Source organism: Lissotriton vulgaris, chromosome 2_1 (assembly GCF_964263255.1).
Source record: "Lissotriton vulgaris chromosome 2_1, aLisVul1.2, whole genome shotgun sequence".
Taxonomy (NCBI): Eukaryota; Metazoa; Chordata; class Amphibia; order Caudata; family Salamandridae; genus Lissotriton; species Lissotriton vulgaris.
In genome coordinates this window covers 1,191,420,969-1,191,434,522 of record NC_141687.1, presented here as the reverse complement: position 1 = coordinate 1,191,434,522, position 13,554 = coordinate 1,191,420,969, and positions in this window count along the sequence as shown.

Sequence of the window (13,554 nt, the reverse complement as noted above, 5' to 3'; positions counted from 1 at the left end):
TGGGAAACTGATAAGAGAAGCAGAGAAAGAACAAGCATTGGTGCACGCAGGAAAATATGCTATAGCTAATAGAAATGGAGGAAAAGTAAGTGGCACACCAGAAGTAAATAAGAAGCCAGGAAAGAAAGGGGGCGGGATGTAAAAGTCCCATTTCAGTCTATATTAAAAACAATAGATTTCACAAGTACAGCGCAAACGCTGTGCAGGCAAAACCTAAAGAGAACAGGACCTAATAAGCTTCAATTTGTGCATCTACAAGAGGAAACAAGACAGTGATGAGATGCCTGTAAAAACTAACGCATTACATGCATTCCATACAAGGACTCAAATAGAAAACATCCTAGGTCTGTTTTTTGACTTGGGGGGGTGATTACGTATTTAGCGGTCCATAGGACCGCCAAATCTGCGGTGGCTCAGCTGGTACTGCCGACCTTTCAGTCCGACCGCCTTATTTTGAGTTTGGCAGTCAGACTACCGCAGGCCTGCTGCAAACGCCGGGGACTGGTCATTCCCTGGTGGTGTTGCAGTGGTGTGAGGCAGTAATATACTGGCGGTGCTGTTGCAGCACCGCCAAGCATATTATGAATTTCCTCACTGTCAGCATTTTCAGGGCAGTGAGCCCGCCATGAAAAACCTGTCTGTGAGGGAACTAAGGGGGCCCTACAGGGCTCCCTGGTGCCTTAGGCCATGGGGATGCTAGCAGGGGACAAATGGTGTGCCCCAAGGTCTGCAGTCACCCCCTTTCCTGCACGGCATAGACTTTACAGTCTATGTCATGCATGGACAGGCTTTAGCATTCCCATTACGCTGCCTTTTGAATAGACATCGCTGTGGGAACGCCAAAGGACCGGCCGCCAGACCAGTAGAAAACTCCTAATCTGTCTGACTACGGGTTTGGCAGTCCTGGAGCTGGGCGCTGGTGTGGCAGCCGCCTCCAGGACCACCAAACTCGTAATCAGGCCCTTGATATATAATTATAAAACCCTACCTTGAATGAAACCAATCAGATTATTACTTTTTCCCTGATCCCTCAATGATTCACAGGGACATGCTGATGGACTCTGGGGAAGGAAATTAGTCCCACGTTAAAACCTGCTGTGCTGCATGAAGGAGGGAAGGCAGCTCTACACAGTACTGAACTACAAGACACAGTACAGAACTGTAGAAGCGTAATCATGCACAACACTGTAATTCAAGAAACCACAGAAAACAACGGGGGTGTATTTATTTCAGCAGCTATCGTGAACCAGGACAGGCTTTATGAAAAAAAGAAGCATGTACTGACTGATTGATAGATCCTGGTCACCAAAGCAAAACCAAACATAAAACTGAATTTACGTATTATGATTGGAATTGAACAGGCTTGCCTTCAGAATTACTCATGTGATGTGGAGCTGCATCGTTTAATTTGAATCCATCATTTTCTAATTCTGGCTCCATGAATAACAAAAGTCTTTCCATTACAGAAGGGAAACTTACTTCCTGATACTGTAATGTGTCGAAGCTGCCCATTGGTCATCAAGCGTAGCTGTCAAATTGGTTGTTAACTTCTTACTGCGAAAGCTTACGCATGATTGCCTTTGTATTCGTGCAATCTTGGGTTTTAGTATCTGCGTGTGAACTTGTAATATCGTGATCTCTTGATAATACAATTTCTTTTAAACACATTTTATTGGTCAAATGGCACATGTAAAGCAGAGCCCTGTAACCCAGCGACTTCTGCACAATTATGACATACAGAATTAACTTTGACATTTTTCTACCACTGTGCCCAAGAAGAACTTAAGGGAAATACAACATAAAACTAAACACCCCACCCCCTCCTCCCAAGTGCACTATACATCCGCCCGACTGGATCTGGATAAAAGTTGAGAGTCAAGCGGCCAATCCGGACCCCATCCCCCACTTCGCTCCTCAAGTCCCAGCCTAGCATCTCCGTTTTTGTAATCTTTATTTATTTTATTTATTTATGGGCTTGTAACGTGTAGCATACGCAGGCTAGTTGTTGCACGTCACGTAGGCGTGACGTGCGACGGCAGTGGGAGAAGGTGCGCGCGCAGCCTAGGGAGAGCGCGCGAAGAGCAGATAAGGATCGGAAGCGCCGGCCGGCGCTCCTCTGTTACAGATACTAAAAATAATAAAGTTCCTTACTTACTAACCCAGCACAGTGCCATTATTTACCAGGAATAACTTTACAGTGGCGACGAGGACGGGAGGTCTCCACCGGCACCCTACAGAAAAAAAAACAAAAAAAAAAAAAAACTGAAAATCGAACCACCACCCCCACGTGGACTGCAGCAGAGCAGGCGACCTCCAGACCACGGAGGACACTGCGCAGAGAGGTGCTACGGGACCAGCAGTGGAGAGATCAAGGGAACACAGCTGAACCCACCAAGGAAGACAGGCAGAGGAGCGTGGCAGTGCCACAGCAACCAGAGGGGCGGCGCAGTGGCCAGAGAGGCAGCGCTGAGAAAAAAAAAAACCACAGAAGACCGATCACCGCGTACACCTTCCCATCACACCGTGGAAGGTAGGGACAGCGCTGGCTGCCAAAGGGGAAGAAGGGGGGACTGGCACTAGGAGTCCCCAGGAGGACGCCGATACAGAAGTAAAAGACAGCACCCCTGGGAGCCCCACTAGCAAGGCCATAAAAGCGACAGAGTGCAGGGAGGTGAAGATGAGCACGCCGGCAGGCTATGCAATCGCACCGGTGCAATTCCTACCGAAACCGGGTGAACCCCTGATGAAGTGGGAGGATTGGAAGGAATATATTGATAATTTCATTGGGGTCCTGGAGGACGAAAATGAAGAGAAGTTCACCCCCCAAAGGAAAAAACGCATATTGCTGCTGAACTTGGGACCAGAGGGTCTCAGGATTTACAAGAGTCTGGTGCCCAAGAAGAGAGAGGACACCGATAAGGACGTATATGCCCATGCAGTAGAAGACCTGGATGAGAGGTACCGCCCCACCATATGTGTGTCAGTGGACAGGTTCAACTTCCAGCAAAGGAAACAGAGGCCTGGGGAAACCATAGAAGAATATGTAGGGGCCCTAAGGAAACTAGCAGCCCCGTGTAAATACGCACTGTGGGAGGAGGAATTCATAAAGGACCAGATCGTGATGCACACTACGAGTACACAAGTCCAGGATAAGCTGTGGGCGAGCGGCGACACCACGCTCAAAGAAGTTATGGTCATCGTAAAAAGGGCCGAGCTAGCTAGGAGGTGTGCGGCAGCCACCAAAAAAGATGGGGTCACTCCGACAATGGTGAACAGGATACAAGAAGGAGGCCACCGCAAGGACCAAAGAGGAAAAGACTCAGCAGCCCAAGGAACGAGCAGGTGGCAAGGGAAACAACAAGGGAGCGACAGCAAAAAATCGTGCTACAGATGTGGCAGTTGGTCCCACGATGCCCGTGACAGAAGATGTCCTGCGTTCAGAGCCAAGTGCCTACACTGCGGAATCCTGGGCCACTATGAAAAGGTGTGTAGGAAGAAACATTCGAAGGAAACTGTGAAATGTGTTGAGCATGGTGAAGAAGATCCGGAAGAAGTAGCAGAAGAAGAGGTGATCACGGTCCTGTGCATATACGACCAAGTGATGAGCATAGAAGGGAGGAAATCCACGAAACCCATCCTGGACATGTCGATGGGAGGAATCACCATCACCGTGGTGGCGGACACAGGATCCCCCTTCACCATCATCCAACAGGCAGTATGGGAAGAAACATTCAGACCCACGTTGGGACCGGAGTTGGAAAAGCTAGACATCAGACCGGTCACTTACAATGGGGACCGAATTCCCATGTTGGGGTTCCGCCGCCTACTGTTTGAGTTCAGGGGCCGGTCAGCATGGTGCAAGCTGTACATTGCAGAAAAGGGACCCTCGGTCCTGGGATGGCTAGACCAAGGAGACCTAGGAATCAAACTGGATCCAGGAGGGAAAGAGCAGATTTTACTGACAGAGCAAGAAGAATGGCCGGACATGAACAAATGGAAGGAGAACTACCCGAAGGTATTTGGTGGCACAGTGGGACGGATGGAAAACTTCCAACACAGGATTGTGCTCAAGGAAGGGGCCATTCCGGTAGCCCACAAGGTGAGAAACGTGCCGATTGCGGTGAGAGAAGCAGTCCAAACTGAACTCCAAGAGTTGGAAAAGAAAGGAATAATCGAGCCGATAACATGTGCAGAGTGGTTGGCGCCCCTGGTGGTCGTAATGAAGCCAAATGGGAAGGTCCGGCTCTGTGTGGACCTGAGAGAACTGAATAAGAACATCGTTGTGGAGAAATGTCCCCTCCCCAGAATCGAGGAAATGTTGACCAAGACCAGGGGGGTGCAGTGGTATTCCACCATCGACTTGACCTCGGCCTATCACCAAATTGCACTGCACCCGGACAGCAAACGACTTACGTCCTTCATCACCCCGTTTGGGTGTTACCAATTTTGTCGGATGCCTTTTGGGCTGGCCTCAGCTGCCGCTGTGTTTCAGAAAATGATGCACCAACTGTTCAGAGACTGCAAGGATGTCCAGTATTTCCAGGATGACATCTTGGTGATGGGGCGAGACCAGCAAGATCATGACCAAAAGCTGGGGAAGGTGCTGAAGACACTAGAGAACAAAGGCCTCACGGCGGAGTGGTCGAAGTGTCGTTTGGGACTGCAGTCGGTGACGTACCTAGGTCACGAGATCGGACGACAGGGCGTTACCCCCAAGTCTGAAAATGTCAAAGCCATCGCTGAAGCACCGCCGCCCAGGAACAAGGAAGAGGTCAGGTCGTTCCTGGGGATGGCGGAGTACTACAGCAAGTTCGTGGTACACTTCGCTTCCAAGACCCACAATCTGAGGCTATTGACCAGAGACAGCACAGTGTTCCAATGGACACCGGAAGCCCAAGCAGAGTTTGAATTGATCAAAAGGGATGTGGCAGGAGCTGTTCCCCTCAAGGGATATGACCCACAAGGCACCACCATACTGACGACAGATGCCAGTGACAAAGGCCTGGGTGCTGTACTCATGCAAGACAGAGGCAGAGGGGAGATGGAAACCATCAGCTTTGCATCCAGAGCACTGACGGGTACAGAGAGCAAATACAGCGTGATCGAGAAAGAAATGCTGGCGGTCGTATGGGCCATGATGAGATTCCGGCAATTTCTGTGGGGAACACGCTTCTTACTCAGAACAGACCACAAACCGTTGGTGAAGGTGCTGACGTCGAGCGGACATGCCAGTGCCACCCCCCGGATATCCAAGATGTCTCTAAAGTTGCTCGAGTTCAGGTATGATGTTGAGTACATCCCGGGGAGCCGGAACAGAGTAGCGGACTATCTGAGCAGGGCAGCCGCCATGGAGCCAGGAGAGGAAGACCCTGCCGGCAGTGGGGATTTGGTAGCTCTAATAGAGGACCAAGAGAAGTTGATCAGTCTACAAGAGTGGACAGAGTCATATGAAGAAGACACCGACATAAAGGAAGTGAAGGAGCACATTGTACATGGATGGCCGGATAAAAGGGACGTGAGAGCAAACCTCAAGCCGTACTTCGAAGTGCGGGAAGAACTGTCGATAGGAGACAGAGGGATCTTCATATACAGAGGAGATAAGGTGATTCCCCCAAGTACTCTCACCTCAAAACTGATGGACTTGCTACATGAGGGACACCTGGGCATAGGGAAACTCAAGGCACGCGCTAAACAAAATTACTGGTGGCCAGGCATGGACATAAGGGCTGAAAGGCATGTCAGAGAGTGTCCCCAATGTCAACGGGCGGACAAGACATTAAAACCATTAAGGCCAGCGATAGGAAAGTTCGACCCCCCTTCAAACCCGTGGGAAGAACTATCCATAGACATTTTGGGACCGGTCCTAGACGACCAAGGCACACAGAAATATGTGTGTGTACTTATGGACCGATATTCAAAGTGGCCAGAACTGAGAGTAGATGAAACCATGGACACGGAGAACATCCTTAAGTTTCTGTCTGAGACTTTCACGAGGGAAGGAATACCCAAATCAATCTTGAGTGACAATGGGCCCCAGTTCACGTCAGAAAAATGGAATAAGTTCATGCACAGAAATGGCGTCACCGTCAAACACACCTCAATCTACCATCCGGCCGGAAATGGTTTAGTGGAAAGATTTAACAGGGTAGTGATGGGAGCCATACAAGCGGCCATCTCAAGTGAACAGAACTGGGAGAAGGCGCTAGAGAACATGGTATGGGCCTACAGAATAACTCCTACAGGAACGGGGTATAGTCCATTCCAAATCCTGAGAGGACGTGAACCCTTTACCCATGACAACAGAATTTGGAAAGAAAAACTCATCACCAGTGAATGGTCTCCCGCGGTGGTGCGAGCCAACTTGGAGAAAGCACAGACAATCTACAGCAACCACTACAACAAACGAAGGAATGTCAAAGGCACAGGTCTGGAACAAGGAGAGTGGGTAAGAGTAAGATTGGCCACCCTGCAGAAGAAGGGAGACAGCAAGTACAGCAAGCCGTTGCAAGTGGTAGAAGTGTATGATCGGGCTGCCCTACTAAGCGACGGGAACGTGTGGTCCCAAGACCGCATGGCCAGGTGCAACAAAGTTTTGGGCTGGGAACAACAGAGCGCCGACTGGGAAGACATGGAAGGCCCCGAAGTGGAGACGGATCAAGCAGCTGCGGAACAGCAAGTTGGAGAGAGAGCCGGAACGGAAAGCGGAGAAGAAGGAGAAAATGGTAGTCAAGGATTTGAATGGGACAGACTGGAGAGAAGCACGCAGGAAGGACGAGTTGAGAATGAGGGGACAGTAAACCCTGGGACTCAGAGTCAAGAGTCTACGGGGAACCCAGTCAAGGTCACAAGGAGTGGAAGGCAGGTGGTAAGACCTTCCAGATACCGAGATTTTGAAGTGGACGATGAACTGTAAGTGACTCTTTCCTGATCAATAAAAAGGGGGAGATATGTAGCATACGCAGGCTAGTTGTTGCACGTCACGTAGGCGTGACGTGCGACGGCAGTGGGAGAAGGTGCGCGCGCAGCCTAGGGAGAGCGCGCGAAGAGCAGATAAGGATCGGAAGCGCCGGCCGGCGCTCCTCTGTTACAGATACTAAAAATAATAAAGTTCCTTACTTACTAACCCAGCACAGTGCCATTATTTACCAGGAATAACTTTACATAACGCGCCGGCATCACACCCGAAGGTGTATCTCCGCGCGGAGCTGTGAAGAACAGGACGAACTTTAATCGCATTCGACAGAAACCGGATCCAATAATAAGCCCTGGCAGTCCGCCCACCTTTTCCATATTTTAAAATGTTTTAGAGGGCATCCTCTGGCTAGGAAAATCTGTTATTGATAATACAATTGTGAAGGTATTTTCCCTGTCATTTAAATGCTTAACCTATTTGAGTGGTGAAAATTGTGAAAAGCCAGCAACAAACATTCACCCTTTGATTGTTACATATTTAGCTGCATCCAAAACCTTAATTTAGATTGTGGCATTTGTTTTCATCACACGTTTTTGTTTATGTGTTGTACCACAAGACTTTGACGTCTCGCACACAGAGACAGTCCGGAGCTTTTGTGAAAATGCTGGGCTTGGAGGAAACGGCCTCGCTAGCTTTCTGAACACAATGAAAAGGAGGAAGCAGTCAGGAAGCTAGAGGAATCTCTGCCGGACCTGGAGTCAGAGAGGCAAAGAAATAAAGAAAGGATGTACATGGTACTCGGAGGGGAGGAGATGGAAAGAGCGGATGACGACAGATGGAGCAAGCAGCAATGACGGAGGGGTGCAATGTAGGTTCAAGCATCGAAGCGGGAGCAGGTTAGGGGACAGAAAAGGCACCCTTAGAAAACAGCAAATGTGATGAGATAAGGACAAGATTTACAGGGCTGTTTACAGAAACGGTGCTAGGAGCAAGTGCTTGTGAGAAAAGCTCAAAATCATTTAAAAAAGTAGTTCTCAGATCATTTGCTTTGATGGGAGCTGTGGATGGATAGTAGTAATTGGTTCCTGCTCTTGGGGAGGGCTAAATACAGGTAGAGGTATGACGCATGCAAGCTAAGGACAAATGGGAAGAAAGAATAGGAGATCGACAATGGAGCCAGCTAATGGTAAGCCTATGGGCGAGCTGAAGCCCACAAACTATATACAACACATGTCTTTGAGACAGCCGAGACCTAATATATGGGACATGCAAATACAGTTTGTGCTCACTACAGCAAGCTTCTGCTGTGTGTGTCATGTTCCTAAGGAGCCACATGCTAGTCCAGTGGTTGCGCCCACAATATTGGTGATAAGGCCCAGTTCTGTATGTACAAGCAACAGCTCTACCTACCAAGTGAAAGCTGAAATCCAGGTCACACCAGCATCCTTCAACCACAAGGATAGTAGCTGAGGGGCTCCACCCTAGATAGCTGCTATAACAGCATATGGTGCCAATACCACGCTGCCCATTCCCAGGCATCCAATGACCCCCCCTTTCAGGACAGAGGAAACAATTGTGCTTCAGCACTACAAGGTAAGTCATTTTAAATGCTTGCAGATCAGCTTCACCATCTTCCTGACACTGGCAACATCACGCTCCTGCACCGTGGAAGATCCACCCCATATGTGTTCAGCCCAACAGAGCCCACCAAATACCAGTTGGTGTGAGGCATTCAAGGCTGCAGGAGAAAAGTATTACAAGTATTGTGACATACAGGCAGTTGGTGCTATCAGTGAGACAACATTTCAATCCCTAACTCAGCTCACATTGTGAATACCACAGGAATATTACCCAGAATGTTAGAAAAAGTGAAAGCGTACCTAAGAACCCTGCTTAGACATTCAGCCATGTTTCACAGCGCTGCCAATGCAGCCTTTTGATATGCTGCGTTCACCATCTACTCTCAAAATGAAATAAAAGAAGTGGGTCACATTATTGGAAAATTATCAGGATGCCATGAAAGCAAGAGACCCAGACACTAAGGTCAATACTACTTAATCTATGAGGCAAAGAATTCCACAAGAACACAGGCCATTACTCAATGATTATAATGCACACAGCAACCAATGCAGCACCCAAGTAAACCCTGACTTCAAGAGGTTCATCCTCCAACAAGCAAAGCAAGGCCCTATAGAATAAATCAACAGATTATATGCCCACCCCAGATCATTCAAGGCTGTCTCTCACTCATCCCAGTTTAGGAAAGAAATCCTAAGCCAAACAAAGACGAAGTGACCAGACATGCTTGTGCTAGGAAGTTCGCGTGAGCTTGGGCGCTAGTATAGAAGCAATGCTTGCAGCACATCTCAGGAAGTCAAACCAGTGGAGATGGTGACTGACGTGAATGGAGCTGTATGCAAACTGACGATAAACAAAACAGAGCAAGACACTGGGATACTGCAGCAATTCACAACAAGGTTCCCTCCACATGCCCAGCTCAAGAAAAAACCTGTTCAGCATTCAGTAAAACTAATAATTTCGAAAAGGTATGCAGGTCAGTGATGAGAGCAAAACAACCATTTAGACAGCAGACCCCAGAGCACAGAAGCTTGGTTAAGAAGATACATGCGGAGACAATACTGTCCCAGCAAGAAGAATAGGAGACACAGCATCTATCTAAGAACATGTGCACCTCATTCATGCTATAGACAACTGCAAAAGCATAACAAGCATTTCCAATGCAATAGGTCTCACATTAATTAAGTTTGAGCTATTGGCATAGCTGAATATTGCAACACCAATTGCAACAAAAGTCTATAAATTGTAGGCCAAAAAAAGTGTCTTTATTTTTGTAGCAATAGTGGCCTGCTGCGCTTTAGATGAATATGTTTAAAAGTAAAGTGCACCATACTGCGATTGCTACAATAGTTAATTGTGGATGGTTAACAATTGATGGGTGCCTTGATGGCTGGTGGTATGTGTGCCTGTAGAATTTGTGCACTGATGGCTGGTGGTGTGTGTGCCTGGTGGAAGTGTGCACTGCCGGCTGGTGGTGTGTGCCTGGTGAAAGCGTGCACTGATGGCTGGTGGTGTGTGCCTGGTGAAAGCGTGCATTGACGGCTGGTGGTGTGTTCCTGGTGAAAGTGTGCACTGACAGCTGGCGGTGTGTGTGTGTGCCTGGTGAAAGCGTGCACTGATGGCTGGTGGTGTGTGTGTGCCTGGTGAAAGCATGCACTGACGGCTGGTAGTGTGTGTGCCTGGTGGAAGCATGCACTGATGTCTAATGGTGTGTGCCTGGTGGAAGCGTGCACTGACAGCTGGTGGTGTTTGTGCCAGGTGAAAGCGTGCACTGACGGCTGGTGGTGTTTGTGCCCGGTGAAAGCGTGCACTGATGACTTATGGTGTCTGTGTTTGGTGAAAGTGTACACTGACGGTGTGGTTGTGGTTATGTGTGTGTGGTTGTGTGTGTGGTTGTATGCGTGGTTGTGTATGTAGTTGTGTGGTTGTGGGTGTGTGTGGTTGTGGTTCTGTGTGTGGTTGTGGTTTTGTGTGTGTGTTTGTGTGGTTGTGTGTGAGTGTGGTTGTGTGTGAGTATGGTTGTGTGTGAGTGGCTGTGAGTGTTTGTGAGTGTGGTTGGGAGTGTGTGTGGTGGTGTGGTTGTGTGTGTGGTGGTGTGATTGTGTGTGTGGTGGTGTGGTTGTGTGTGTGTGTGTGTATGTGTGGTGTTGTTTTGAACATGGTGCTGGTGAGAGGTGTCACTCATGGTACTGTAAGCACTTGTGAATGGCCTCTAGGTGCCTGCATGAACAGGATGCTGGTGAGAAGTAGTGATGTATTTGTAGTGCAGTCTCAATGCACCGTAGGCACTTGTATGGTAAGCGTATGATGTTGAGAAGTACCAAATGATTAGCACTGCATTTCGAAAGGCCTCTTTGCACTTGAGTAAAATGCGTGCTACGAGAGTCACCAATTAATTAGCCCTGAAACAGAAAGTCCTCTACGGGCAGGGATAAATTCTGTGTTGGTGATGGGAGAGAAGTTTAATATTTTTATTGAGTTTTATATAGCTCAAACTGGACCCGAAGCACCAAGGTCAAGATTGAGCTCTTGGAACAGCGGGACGTGGATGGAGTAAATTACAGTGGCAGGGGCGAATATATTTAAAGTGATGTGGCACAAGGAGGTTTTAACTATAACCTTGAGGTTTAAACAGCACACTGAGGGCCACTCAGAGGTACATACGAGGTGCGCCAAAACTAAAAAGAGTTTCTATACCTTCTCACTAGGAAGCAAAGTAGCTTCTCTATTAAAGTTATGATTATTAAAAAAAACATTTTCTTTACATGCACACAGATTGCACATTTGGGTGGTGGCATGTTTTTTATTTCCCTTTTTTACTGTTGTGACATATGAAATAAATAAAATACAAAAATCTATATATAGTACTTTGCATAGCCCAAAACTATTGCCTTTGCTAGAGTCTGTTTCGAAGCACTGCACAGTCAAATGAAACTTTGGCGCGTTGCAGCCACAAATGACTAATCCTGATAGGCAGTTTTTACAGGAGCAGAAGACCATTGCTAAAGCAGAAACTCGGTCAATAGTTTGGATTTGTGGCAGTTGCACGTGAGAATTAGAACATCAAAGCGGCCGCTTTTGTGGCACCTGTTGTCTGTTTGAAGGTGAGGAAAAAAAAAGAAAAGAGCTGAAGTAAAAGCAGAGCGAGGCCTTCTTAATGGAGCAGGGAGGGGATGGGGGGCTCTTAGTGCTTAGTGAGGCGTGTCAACAGCAGCACTGTGTGTGGAGGAAGGCAGCGTGTCCTCCAGTGAAGTGAATCCAAGCACAGGGTTTGCATGCAAACAGCGCCTGTGATTAGCAACAAAAACAAGTCCTTTTAGATCTATCTCACACTCTAAAAACAGCATGCGGGAGGCATATAAATGGTGCTTTATAGACTCTTATAACACCATTTCGCTCCACTGACAGACAAGAGCCACAGCATACATCGCCATCATGCTTGTTCTAGCTGTAAGCATACGTCTCGCAGTGCTTTGTTATGTTCATCATCTAATTTGCCGAACACCAGTATGTCGTCACTGTAGTTCAGACTGTTTTTTACCGGCCTTATTACTTGCCGTATTGTCTCTTGGAATATTTCAGCTGCTGATGAGATTCTAAAACGTAAACGCTTGTATCAGAAGAGACCCATGTGCGTGGAAAATGTTGTGATGTATCAAGACTGAGGGTCAAGTTCTAGCTGATGATAACCTTTGCACAGGTCCAGCTTTGAGAATCGTCGTGTACCTGTCAGGCAGCTTATCATGTCGTCGAGGTGCGGTCCAGGGTGTCTTTCACGTTTGATTGCTGTGTTCGGTATTCTCATGTCAACACAGATGCGAATTTTGGATATGTTCTTCTTTGGCACTGCCACTATTGGCAACACCCATGCTATTGGTGACACCCATGGCGTCGGTCCCTCCGCCGGCTCTATGATGTCCTGACTTAGCAACGCTTCAATTTCTTCCTCTACTTGTGGTTGTAGGTATATCGGCACTCACCTATGGTGTTGAGCCACTGGTTTTACTGCTTCATTGATGTGCAGTGTTATTTGTTGTCCTTTTAGCTTCCCTAGTCCCTGTAGGAGTCAGGGATATTCTCGTAGGGTGCTTTTCTTCTCTGACATGTGGTATGTCATTGCGAGGAGGCCCATTATCTGCGCCGTGACATTGCTCAGTAGGCACGGTGCAGAAATGTCTCCCTTAAGTACATGTATGTCTTCCTTGATTGTCTGGCCTTTATACGTCAAGTTCTCTGTAAACATTCCCATGTTCATCACTGTTTTTCTTGATCCCCACGTGAATACATCATCTCTGGATGGCATCAGCACCGGCTTTACTTCCATTTTCTTATACTAGGATACACACATGATGTTGCATGTGGCTCCGCTGTCTAGCACGAACTGTGTCTTGTGTGGCCCCACATCTATGGTCACACTCTCTGTTTTCTTTACTTCATTTTTCCCCATTAGGTTGATGCTTTCTCGACTCGTGTCTTCTTCGGTGGACACGGCAACCGCATCGGACATGAGGTATAGGCGTTCTACCTTTTCTTCTTCCTCTTCTTCCCCTGATTCGGCCGATGAGCTTCTGTTTGTCGTTTCCATGTGCCTGGCATGCCTGCTCGTCGTCGTCCGCGGTCTTTCTCTCTCACTTCTGAACTGCAGTCCCAGACATGCACTGGCAAAGTGATTACTCCTGTTGCATTTCCTGCATGTCTGGCACGCGCATTTGTGTGGGAATTCAAGGCCACATCTGTAGCAGGTCATTTCTGGTTACTTCCTTGTACCCTTTCTTCCAGGTGTTTGTGCGGTTGCTCTCCGCCATGCGGTGTGCTTGTTCTATTCGCCATTCCTTGCCCCACTCCATCTGTTTCGCTTGCACCGTTGCCCTTGCCTCGGCCCTTGCCAACGACAAGATTTTCTCCAGCAAGATTGGTGCTTTCAGAATTCTCGCGCTGAATTCCATGTCACGACATCCTTCAATGATGCGCAGGCGAATTGCTTGTTCATTGTCAAACTTGTCGAATTTACAGTGCATCACCAGCTTGAGCAGCCATGTCGCGTAGTCATCGAGAGATTCATC